The sequence below is a fragment of the Grammomys surdaster genome, unplaced genomic scaffold (genome assembly GCF_004785775.1).
Source record: "Grammomys surdaster isolate TR1022 unplaced genomic scaffold, NIH_TR_1.0 133, whole genome shotgun sequence".
NCBI lineage: Eukaryota > Metazoa > Chordata > Mammalia > Rodentia > Muridae > Grammomys > Grammomys surdaster.
The window spans coordinates 745,867-756,806 of NW_021604591.1; the positions used below are offsets into that span (position 1 = coordinate 745,867).

Consider the following 10,940-nt stretch of genomic DNA (forward strand, 5'->3'; position numbering starts at 1 on the left):
TATCTATCTATCTATCTATCTATCTATCTATCTATCTATCTATCTATGTGGAGGGCGGGCTTACTCCGAAAAGATTGGGAAGTACTGACCCAGTGGCCCCTATGGTCAGGATTCAGGATTCTGCCTTGTGCTGGCTTTTATTTAACTAAGTGCTAATTGCAAAGTGCTGAAAACTGACTTTAATAGAAGATGCCAGACTTCTATAGAGGCACATCATAACCTGTCACAGTATCGGGAAGATTCACTGGTGGCAGATTTCAGAGTGACACACGTGACACCTTCCCTTTCTGAGACTTCAGAAATACCTTTCTAGATCTACTGAATCTATAGCTCAGAATGGCAAGGTGCTTACCACAGTCCAAGCCCCTCAGAGTGGAGATGAGAAAAGGCTCACGGGAAAGGCTACTGAGTGACAAAGGGGAAGGAGTGATGTTGCTTCTGGCTCCGGCTGCAGTTGCTGCACAGGGCCACTGCTCTGCCCCATCTCACTCCTTTTCTCCTCGGCTCACAGATTGGCCAAGGTCACAGAAGGGTCAGGTGAGTGAGACATCTGGGAATTGGGCCATGACTTCAAGATAAGACACTAGACTTGCAGTTCTCAACCTGTGGGTTGTGACCCCTTTGAGGGTCACTCAAGAGCATCTACCTATCAGATAATTACACCATGATTCATAACTGTAGCAAAATTACAGTTATGAAGTAGCAATGAAAATAATCCTATGGCTGGAGTCACACAACATAAGGAACTGTATTAAAGGGTCATAGTGTCACGAAGGTTGAGAACCACTGGGCTAGAGACTCAGGATGAGTCTGTGAACTGTAGGCTCTGAGAGTCCATAGCTTAGAAGCTGCCCACTCTGGCTTGAGACCCCAGGGAACAAAGCCACCATCCTGCCTCAAAGTCACTGTGTACTTCCTGTCATCCCAGAGATGACACCTCAATGGGGAGACAGGGCCTAGAGGTGAGGGCCCTAATTCACTGCAAACTCAGTCCTGCTGCATTCCAGAATCCAGGTGAGGAGAAACAAGGGCTCCAGGGATAGGGGACTGTCAATCAAAGCTGAGACAATCTTAGCCTTTAGGGCAAGCACCACTCAGTCTCTGCTTCCCACCAAGCCCTAGCAAAAACGTGACTAAGGCCTCAGACTGCAGCTTTCTGGGCCCCACACTGATGGTAACCTTGGCCTACATTTTCATTCAGTGAGATGACTGACATGGCACGGAAGTGTCAGATCCACTGTCTCCGTGCTTAACTGCGGCGGATAAAATAGCCTCAGACAGTTTTGCTGGGCTGGAGAGATGGCTCAGTGGTTAAGAACACTGACATCTCTTCCAGAGGTCCTGAGTTCAACTCTCAGCAACCACATGGTGCCTTGCAACCATCTGTAATGCATACGAGTCCCTCTTCTGGTGTCTGAAGACAGCTACACTGTACTCATACACATAAAATGAATAAATATAGCTTAAAAAGTTTAAAAAAAAACAAGAAAAGAAAAGACAGTCTTGCTTCATAGGACCTGCCTCTCCAGCAATGACACACGGAGAATAGCAGGGGGCAGCAAGGGAGGGTTCGGGAGGAAAGCTTCCGGTGCACAGGGAGGCTGCATCACCCTCACAGTGTCTCCCAGTTGTCCACCGTCTGCCTCACAGATGAGAGGCGTGCCTAGGGCTGGATGCAGAAAGGCTTCCTACTCTTCTGTTAAAAGCAAGGTTTCCAGTGTATAACTCTCCCACATGCAAGAAGGTGACCATTTGGTGGATGGTCCATGGGATATAGAAGTTGAAAGTGTATTTAGTGCACTCAGCTGTTGGACACCTGAGTTTGGAGTGTACTCTGAGCCCTAACCTTAGCATGTCACCCAGCAAAACCATCTAACAGAGGACTCACTTTATAATGACCTGTTGAGCATCTTGGGGTGGGTAGGATGGCTCAGCTGGTAAAGAGCTTGCCAGGCAAAGCCTGAGGGTTGGAGTTTGACCCCCGGCTCCCATGTAAAGTTCATCATTGAGAACCAGCCACACTAACTTGTCTTTGGATTTGCACACATGTGCTGTAGCATATGCATTCTAACATCCTACACGTAAGTCAGACTCTTAAGCTATACTAAGTATTTTGTGTGATTCATTTACTGCTACTGAGCACAAAGTTGCTGTAGAGCAAAAAAAAAAAAAAAATTAGAAGCAGTACCATCATGATCAAGGGATGCCTGCACGTAGTTTCTGCAAAGAGGATTGTGACTTTAGGAACCACAGGGCCACTAAGGTAAGCTCACTGATAGGAGACACTCAACTGGATGCCAAGGCCACAGAGAAGGCTGCTGTGCTGGGATCAGGAACTGGGGCCAGGCTGCAGGGCACAGGGTATAGGTTCTTGCACAATGCTAGTAGGGGAGCTCTGGGCTTGGGCTAGCCTTGGCAACCACAGCAGCTGCTCAACACCAAGGACACAGGAAGTGACAGGCTCATCTGCTGTAAATGCGCCTCCCTTTATTTTTACATCTGGTCATATCACTTGTAAATCTGAAGTTCATCTTTCAATTTCACTTTTTCTACATCATGTGTGTTTTCCTTTATTATTGTACATTTTATTTCTTCATCAGTAGAATTGCTTAAAGCATATTTGTATCCTTGGAATTTGGGAGGTAGAAGCAGGAAACTCAGGGTTCAAGGTCATCCTCAACTATATAGTGAGTTTGAGGCTAGCCTGGGCTCCACAAATGCTTGCCTGAAAACAATCAATATGTTTTCTTTTTGTAACAGGGTCTCCCTACATAGATAGCCCAGGCTGTCCTTAAAATCCTGCCTTAGCTGCCCAAGCATTAGAATCGCAGGTGTGAACCACTCTGCTTGGTTCATTAACACAATTAAAAATTAAAACAAAAAATTTATGTGTGTTTTATGGGTGTTTTGCCTGCATGTATGTTATGTGTACCACATGCATGCAGTGCCCTCAGAAGTCCTGGAACTGAAGTTACAGAGGTTTGTGAGCTGCCATGTGGGTACTAGAACTGAATTCTGGTTCTCTGAAGAGCAGTCAGTGTCCTCAAGTGGAGTCATGTCTCCTCCCTCTCACAACACAGTTTTGAAGGGCCACCTAGGAGCCCTCTGCCCACCTTTTCTGGAACTGACCCTCCTTTTGGACATTTAAAGACCCCTTTTTCACTCCCATGGGGAATAAGCTAACTTCTTTCACTATTTTTATAAATGCAGATTCCCTAGAAGGGCCAAGGTAGGCCACGCACTGTGCACAACGTTAAAGCTCTTGTTTACCAGGTTAACACTAAGCTGCACTTAAGGACCAGGCTGGGCTACATAGGAAGACCCTGTCACAGTCTATCAAATCTCAGAAAGGTCATCCTGGCTTCCACACCCATCAGCAATAGATACTGTCCCACACGAGGTGTCCCAAACTCTAGTATCATTCTCGACAATAACAGAGTAACACCCATGATGTCTGTCTCCTCACAGGAGTGGAAGGTCTTGAGGAAGTGGCTTATCTGATCCTTCCAGATCACTGGCAATCATTGAGGGAAGTCAGAGCAGGAATGCAAACAGGAACATGAAGCCCCCTGGCTTGGCTTGCTCATTGGCTCATGCTTTAGCTAGCCTCCTTATGTACCCCAGGACCACTGACCTAGGGATGGTGCTGCCTGCAGTAGGTCAGACCCTCCTATGTCAACTAATAATCAAGACAATCCCTCACAGACATGTCTACAAACCAACCTAATAAAACAATTACCTAATTGGAGTTGTTTTCAGGCAATTCTAGGCTGTGTCCAATAGACAGTTAATACTAGGACCATCAAGACATTGAAGGCAGCAAGTTATTCAACAAACATCTGCTGTATAGAATGATTCCCAGGTCATTTTGGATTTGGGGTGCTGGGCTCCTCTGTTTCAGGTCTAACTATGGAATCTGACTTCTTCCTCACCCTCTAGCCCTTGGTCACCCTGCATGTTTCCTCTTCTGCTTTTGCCAGTCGGATTCTTCACTAAGAATCAGACTTCAGTAAGGCAGATGCAGAATGGCTGGCCTAGGATGTTCTCATGGAGGACAGAGTAATGGCCCAGCCTGTGCATGACTCCTGGGTCTCTGCATGTGTCCTAATGCCTGTGTTTCTTGGGCCAGCTGGGGCACCCACTATTTTCCCAACAGGACTCTGAGGCCAACTCCTTAAGCAGTCACTTTTTGCATAGGTGCATGGTGAGAAGGTGCTGGCTTTTATTGTTGTTGCTTTTTTTTTTCTCTTTTCTTTTTTGTAGGACATGGCTTCTGCTTTTGACAGGATTGCTGCCTAAGATAGATGCTCTCCTTGTCCATGGCACAGCTACAGCTTGGGAGAGTGGCCAGTCCGATGGGGAGTCTGCTTAGCACCCAGTTGTAGCAAGGTATAGCTCAATGCAATGGGTCCAAACTGTCCATGTGGAGACTAAGGTTGAGAGCGCTGAGTCTTCTTAGTGTACATGTGTGACTTCCTTGAGAGAAGTCTGTCATGATCTGCCCTCGTTCTGTGAGTGTTTGGGATATCACAATCATTGCAGTCAGCCAGGCACATTGGCATCACCCTGTAATCCTGGCACATGAGAGGTGGAGTCAGAAGGACCAGGAGTTCAAGGCCAGTATCACCTATCAAAGGTCAAGGTCAGTTTGGGCTGCACATGACCCTGTCTCCAAAGACCAAACTAGACCAAACCAATCCCTTCTTTGGCAGGGTTAACACTTAGTTTTCTTCAGGGCTGGATACGATGAATACCCTCTGCCTTCTGGCAGACTGTTCTCAGCCATGTATATAAAATAAATGTTGAACACTAAAAACATCAATATAATAAGGTGTCTCTGGGCCTAGATTCTAAAATCCTATGAATTTTAGCACTTGCTCTGCTTTCCCCAAAGTTGATGGCTGCTCTACTATTCCGGCTCTACTAAAACATCCCCTTAGCACACCCAGGGTCAAGCATTCTCTTCCTCTGCTGGCATCATTGGATCAAGGCTCTCAGCCTGCACAAGCTTAGGTAGGTGGCTTCCATAGTTGACAGCCTATTTCTGTTCTTACCAGTTAGCTCAGATGTTGACCAAATGGCTACCATGTTGTGCTCAAACCTGTTTATGTGACTTGTACTCATTATTGTATTTGCGCAATTTAATTATATATTATGTAAATTAATGAAATATCTGCATGGAAGGAGAGAGCTACTGTAGGAACTGAGTTTAGGGTTCCAGAAAGGTCCAGCGAAGATGAGCACATTAAAACCGATCTGCTGTCAGGTTCCCACGTGGAGGACATGAGGGACAGGGACACAGAGACAGGAGGATCCTTGAAGGCACATGGGCCAGTTAGCCTGACATACAGTGGATAAAAGTACAGAGACCTTTTCTCAGACAAGGTGCCAGTCACAGATTGACACCCAAGTCCTTGCCTGCACTCTGAATACCTCTATGCCACGGGAGTCCACGAATGCTTTTGAATGTTGTTCATGTCCCGACTAGAGTCACTCTGTACCTCGGAGTTTGGAAAGCCACCGACTTCATCCCTTTCCTTTATTTCACGGATAGGAAACCGAGGTGCAGGGGGAGTTGAGGGCTTTGTAAATGTCTCTTAGCCAGCCCCAGGAGCAATCTCTTCCCCTGTTCTGTGTTGTTTTCTCCCGGAGAAGGCTTTGTTTGACAAGCAGGAGACAGCACAATTTCCTCTGGAAAGAGTAACAGGTAGGGGCCGGGGCTGGCTCACTTGGTAAAGCGCTATGTCGTGCAAGCATGAAGGACTGAGCTCACATCCTCAGCACCTGTGCAAAAAGCCAGCTGTGGAGATACACCCTGTAATCGCAGCCCCGGGGAGACAGAGACAGGAAGATCCCAGGCGCTTGGTCTCCAGCCGGCCTGACTCTATCAGCAACTCTAGGTTCAGTGAGAGACTTTGTCTCAAAAAAAAAAGGTGGGCGGCTCAGCACTTAAGAACGCTTCCAGTCTTCCTAAGACTGGGATTTATGTTAGGGTTCAGTTTCCAGCACCCACATGGTGGCTTCCCAATCATTTGTAACTCTAGTTCCAGGGACTTCAACTCCTTTTCTGGATTCTGCAAACTCCACACAAAGTAAACAAACATAGGTAGGCACATATACAGAAAGGAAGAGAAAAATCTTAGAACCAAAACCAGAAACAAAATAAGGTGGCAAGCCATTGAGGATGACATTGTATGTCTGTGAGACTCTAGGCTCAATGTGTAGGTACAAATACACAAGCATATACACACCTGAACACACACATGCGTACAAACATGAACACATGTATAGGCATGTATAAAACACACACACACACACAAACACAAGGACATACACACCTGAACACACACATGCATACAAATATGAACACATGTACTGGCATGTATAAAACACACACACACACACACACACACACACAGCAGGTAAAATGAGGAAGTAGATGATGAAGGAATGCACCTTGGAAGGCAGGAAGACTCATTCCTCCCGGCTGCTCCTCTATGCCAAGCACTATGCAACCTCACACAGGTGTGTGTGGTTTTATCCCGAGCTGTGGCACAGCAGGCCTCTTGTGTGAGAGACAGAGATTTGAAACAGGTGAACCATGTACCTGGGTCAAACACGTGAGCCTTCTAATTTTAGAATGACTTCAGCTTCACGTGTGAGAAAACTGCAGACAAAGGAATCGGGAAGCAGTCTGAAGTTCTGAAAAGCTTTTGTTGAAGGAGGTGAGCAATGAGGAAAGGCCTGGCTGGCTGGCTGGCTGGCTGGCTGGCTGGCTGGCAGGCCCATGTTCCCTCTGCTTTGTAAACAAGCAGAACCTTCAAAGACTTTCTCCCCTCTAATCTGACTTGCCCTCCTTCTGTGGAGCCCAGCCTGAATTCTCATCTCAGCAGACTGGAGTCCACAGTCCCCACGGATGCCTGACCTGGGCACTACCTCCCTAGGCAAGTAAGGATGGTGATAAACCCTACAAAGAACCCCACGGTGATGTTTCTATGTTCATTATTTTTGAAAAGTCTTCCAGATACTAAATTCAACAAGCCAGTAAACACAGGGAGGGCAGATTCCATAGACACTGGCCAGGGCGAAGCATGGGGAATCAGAAGTGTAAACAGCCAATCTGAGGAGTGTGCAGGGTGGGTAGGAACTAGGGGCCCAGAGGGGCCCTCACCACACCTTCTTGGTCATCACAGTGAATCTCATGAGAAAAGAACCAGATGAACGGCCTGGGAACGTGCAGCTCTGCTGAGGGCGAGGCAAGCGGATGCCTGACAGCTTTGTGTCTGGGTGCATTCTGTCCTTCTAAAGGGGGCATTGAAAAATACCTTTTGAAGATAGGTCAGAGGTTTTTCCTGAGGAAGGTGTAGCTGGTGTTCTAAGCTGTGGGTTCCAAAGCCCTCACCTGCCTCCAGCTGATGTTTCTCTTTGACTTTTATAAACAGACAAGGATAAAAGTTTATGTTCCAAACTTGAGAACCTTGATTTCACTCCTGTGGCAGTTTATGGACTAAGTGACACACTAAGCGTTCAGTGACACTCCCAAGAAAGGATCACAGGCTGTGTAGTCACCTGCCAGGTTGGCCCCTGGAGGGGCAGGAAGAGATGTCTGATTCTTTGTAGGATCCTAGCAAGCAGAAGGTTAGGATCTGAAGATACAGCAGCATCCTTGAGAGGCAACATCCCAAGAGAATCAAATGCATCTGTCCTTCTGTATGAAGCAAGGACCCGGCTGTACTGGAACCCACAGATGCTTAAGTCCTTACAGGACATGGTATAGATTATAAATGGACATTACACTCATGTCCCCACACGTGTGTGTGTGTGAGCGTGCGTGCGTGTAAGCATGCATGCATGTGCACATAAAGGTCCAAAGTTAATATCATTGTTCTTCACTGTATTTTTTGAGGCAGGGATTCTCAGTGTTTCAGCTTGCCTAGCTTAGTCATCTTGCCCTAAGCTGTCTCACCTCCTATGTGCTGGAATTACAGGGAACCCCAAGCCTGTCCATTTCCTATGTGGGGTCTGAGGATCTGAATCCTGCTTGTCACAATTGCACCAAGCCATCTCTCTAGCCCCTCCCATGCATTTAGAACAGCCTCTTCATTACTATATACATAAACAGTGCTTAAATAGTGGCCATACTGTTGCTGTTTTGTAAACAGTTTGGGGAAGAAAGTTTATACATGGTCGCAATGCTTGACGTTTTCCTAGGTATTTTTGGTCTCTTTATCCTTTGGCTTAACAGGCAGTACCTGTGATATGGAGGGCCAACTCCGCACTTGGTCTGGGTAGGCATCACCAAATGATCCCTGACTACAGTGCTCCCTAAAAACGTGAAAGCATCCTCAGGATCTCCCCTCCAGGCCTCCAAGGCCTCTCCTTGTCCATCAGAACAGCATGTGGAGATTCTCAGGCAATTGCTCAGCCCAGTCCCACAGATGAGGGAATTAATTTAAGATACTTCCTAACATGCTCAGGGACTTGGAAAGTCTGAAAGCAAGTGGGCCCTACTGCAGGATCCTGGCCTCCTACCCAAGGCCCTGTGTTCTTCACTGTCCCACCCAAATTAAATGCCTGAGAAGTGTTTGATGACCCAGTTTCCCACATCTCCGGGTCCCTCCACTCTTCCAATTTGGGGAATTTAAGAAAAAGGAACAAAACAAGATCTTACCAAGAAAGGTCCAGGGTAACTGTCTACTCTAATGGCATGCATGTTTCCCCCAACATATAAAAAAAGCACATGGGACAAACCCTGTGCTCTTCTGAGCCCGTGTCCCACCCTTGGTTGGCACATGGAGCCTATAATTTCCTCCACAATGCTCTGTGATGCTCAGCCTCACCCTATGTGTGCCAGAGGCTGTTTGCTGCGCAGTTGTCATTTGGGGATATATAGAAACTGAAGGTAGACCCATTTGCTTCTAGTTCTGGCCAGCAGAGTGGAGAAGCCATGCCCATTTGCTACAGTCCTGAAATCCCTCATCTTAACTCCCGATGGAAGTTTCTGGAATTTAGTATATTAGCCTAGCGATACCCAGGGCATAGAGGGAGGGGAGCTCAGATACTGAAGTCACTCAGTATATAAATAAATACATTTCCCCAAAACAGTGTTCACCTGGAAAGAAGTACAAGTATCAGACAACATAAAAAAACCACCCAAATATTCACAAATTAAATTGAGGGCTGGAGAAATGGCCTAGTCAGTAGAGTACCTGCTGTTCAAGTACAGGGATCTGAATTCAATCCCCAGAACCACCTTAAAGAGAAGGAAGTTGCTGAGTGCTTTTAATCCAAGTGCCCAGAGGTAGAGACAGAGGACGTTGCTGGCCAGCTGGTCTAATCCAATTAGCATGCTCCAAACCACTGAGAGACCATCTCTCAAAACAGATGGACAGTGTTTCTAAGGATGATATTCAAAGCTGTCACCTGGCCTCCACATGCCTGTGAACACATGTATACCTATGCACACATGAACCTACACATGCACAGGAACATGTGAACTGCTCCCACCTCAGGATTTCAGCCCTAGGGGAGGGAGGAGGGGTGGGACAGACGAAGCAGTCCTATTGGTAAAGTCACTTAAAAGAAGAGAAAGTGTGACAGCCAAGCCCTGCTTAGTCATCCAACCTTTGGAGAGTTCACTATGACACAGTCACCACTGTTTGAACTTGACTACTGGCCCCTCCCCCCCTGAGTCCCAGGACCCAGGTTATAAAGTGTACAAAACCAAAGAGAACCAGTCCCACGTCTAAATCATCCACCCAATTGAGAGCAGCCAGAGGCTGGACAAGAAGCCACCTTGCTTGTCCCCAGAGAAGTGGCTTGGTGCCATCTGTACAGCACATAGTGTGGCCTCTCTTCTGGCCTGCCAACCTGGGCCTCTAGGAGTGCTCAGCCTTGACAGTCTCAGACAGCAGGGCAGGGGACTGAGCAGGTTTGGGGGCCTCTGTGTGAGGGGAATAAAGCCTAAATGCTTGCTGATGTTGGGCACATTCCCCAAGGAGGAAATCCAGAAGGGAAAGAGGAAACTGAGGCTTTTGGTGGGGTAGCCACTGCCATTTTTCTGGCTGAAGGACCAGGTTTGCCAGGAGGGACTGCAGCATTCCAAAGAGGCTCAGCAGGAGCAATTCCAGGGCCCCGAGGGGGCAGACTCAAGTGGAATATCCCCAGACCCTGTTTGTCTATGTGAACAGACAGAGACAAAGGGGCAACACTGCCAAAAGTTCCTTTCCAACCGATGGCTACATTAGCATTGCCACCATTCCAACGTGCCTCGTAGTGACTCAGTAGCCAGCAGGTCTCCATTCCACCTGGCTGGCCCACCCCCAAAGCCTGCATGCTTCAGGTGCAGTTTGGTCTAGAAGGGTGCAAAGCAGAACAGGGCCACATACACAGCACCTCAGCCCCCTGGATCAGCCTGGTGATATTTCCACCAAGTACCAGAACAATGGCAATCCCTGCCTGGCCTCATGTCCAAGTTCCCTCATGCCCAAGCTGTAAGCGTTGCTATGGCATCTGGTACTGGCCAGATGGCTCAGTGGGTAAGTGCCTGTCATACAACCATGAGCACCTGAGTACATGCACACACTCCTGTCTCAACACACAGAAAGGCAGGCATCAAAATCATTAAGACCACCATTACTATGCACAAACAGAAGCCACTGGCTAGGAGCCCAAGAAACAGGACAAGTTTCCCTGGGGTACGGAGAAGGTGGGGGCTTTGTCTCCCAACTCTCAGGAAAAGAGAGAGAGGGAGAGGAGAAGGGAGAGAAGGAGGGAGAGAGGGAGAAGGAAAAGGAGAGAGAGAGGGAGGAGAGAGGAGAAAGAGAGAGGGGGGAGAGGGAGAGAAGGAGGGAGAGGGAGAGGGAGAGGGAGGGAGGGAGGGACAGAGAGAGAGAGAGAGAGAGAGAGAGAGAGAGAGAGAGAGAGAGAGAGAGAGAGAG

General features: G+C 47.7%; 1 protein-coding gene across 1 annotated transcript in view; it reads right to left on the reverse strand.

Annotated features, from left to right (window-relative positions):
* Tgfa (transforming growth factor alpha) overlaps positions 1–10,940 on the reverse strand; it is an 86,385-nt gene that overhangs the window by 35,382 nt on the left and 40,063 nt on the right.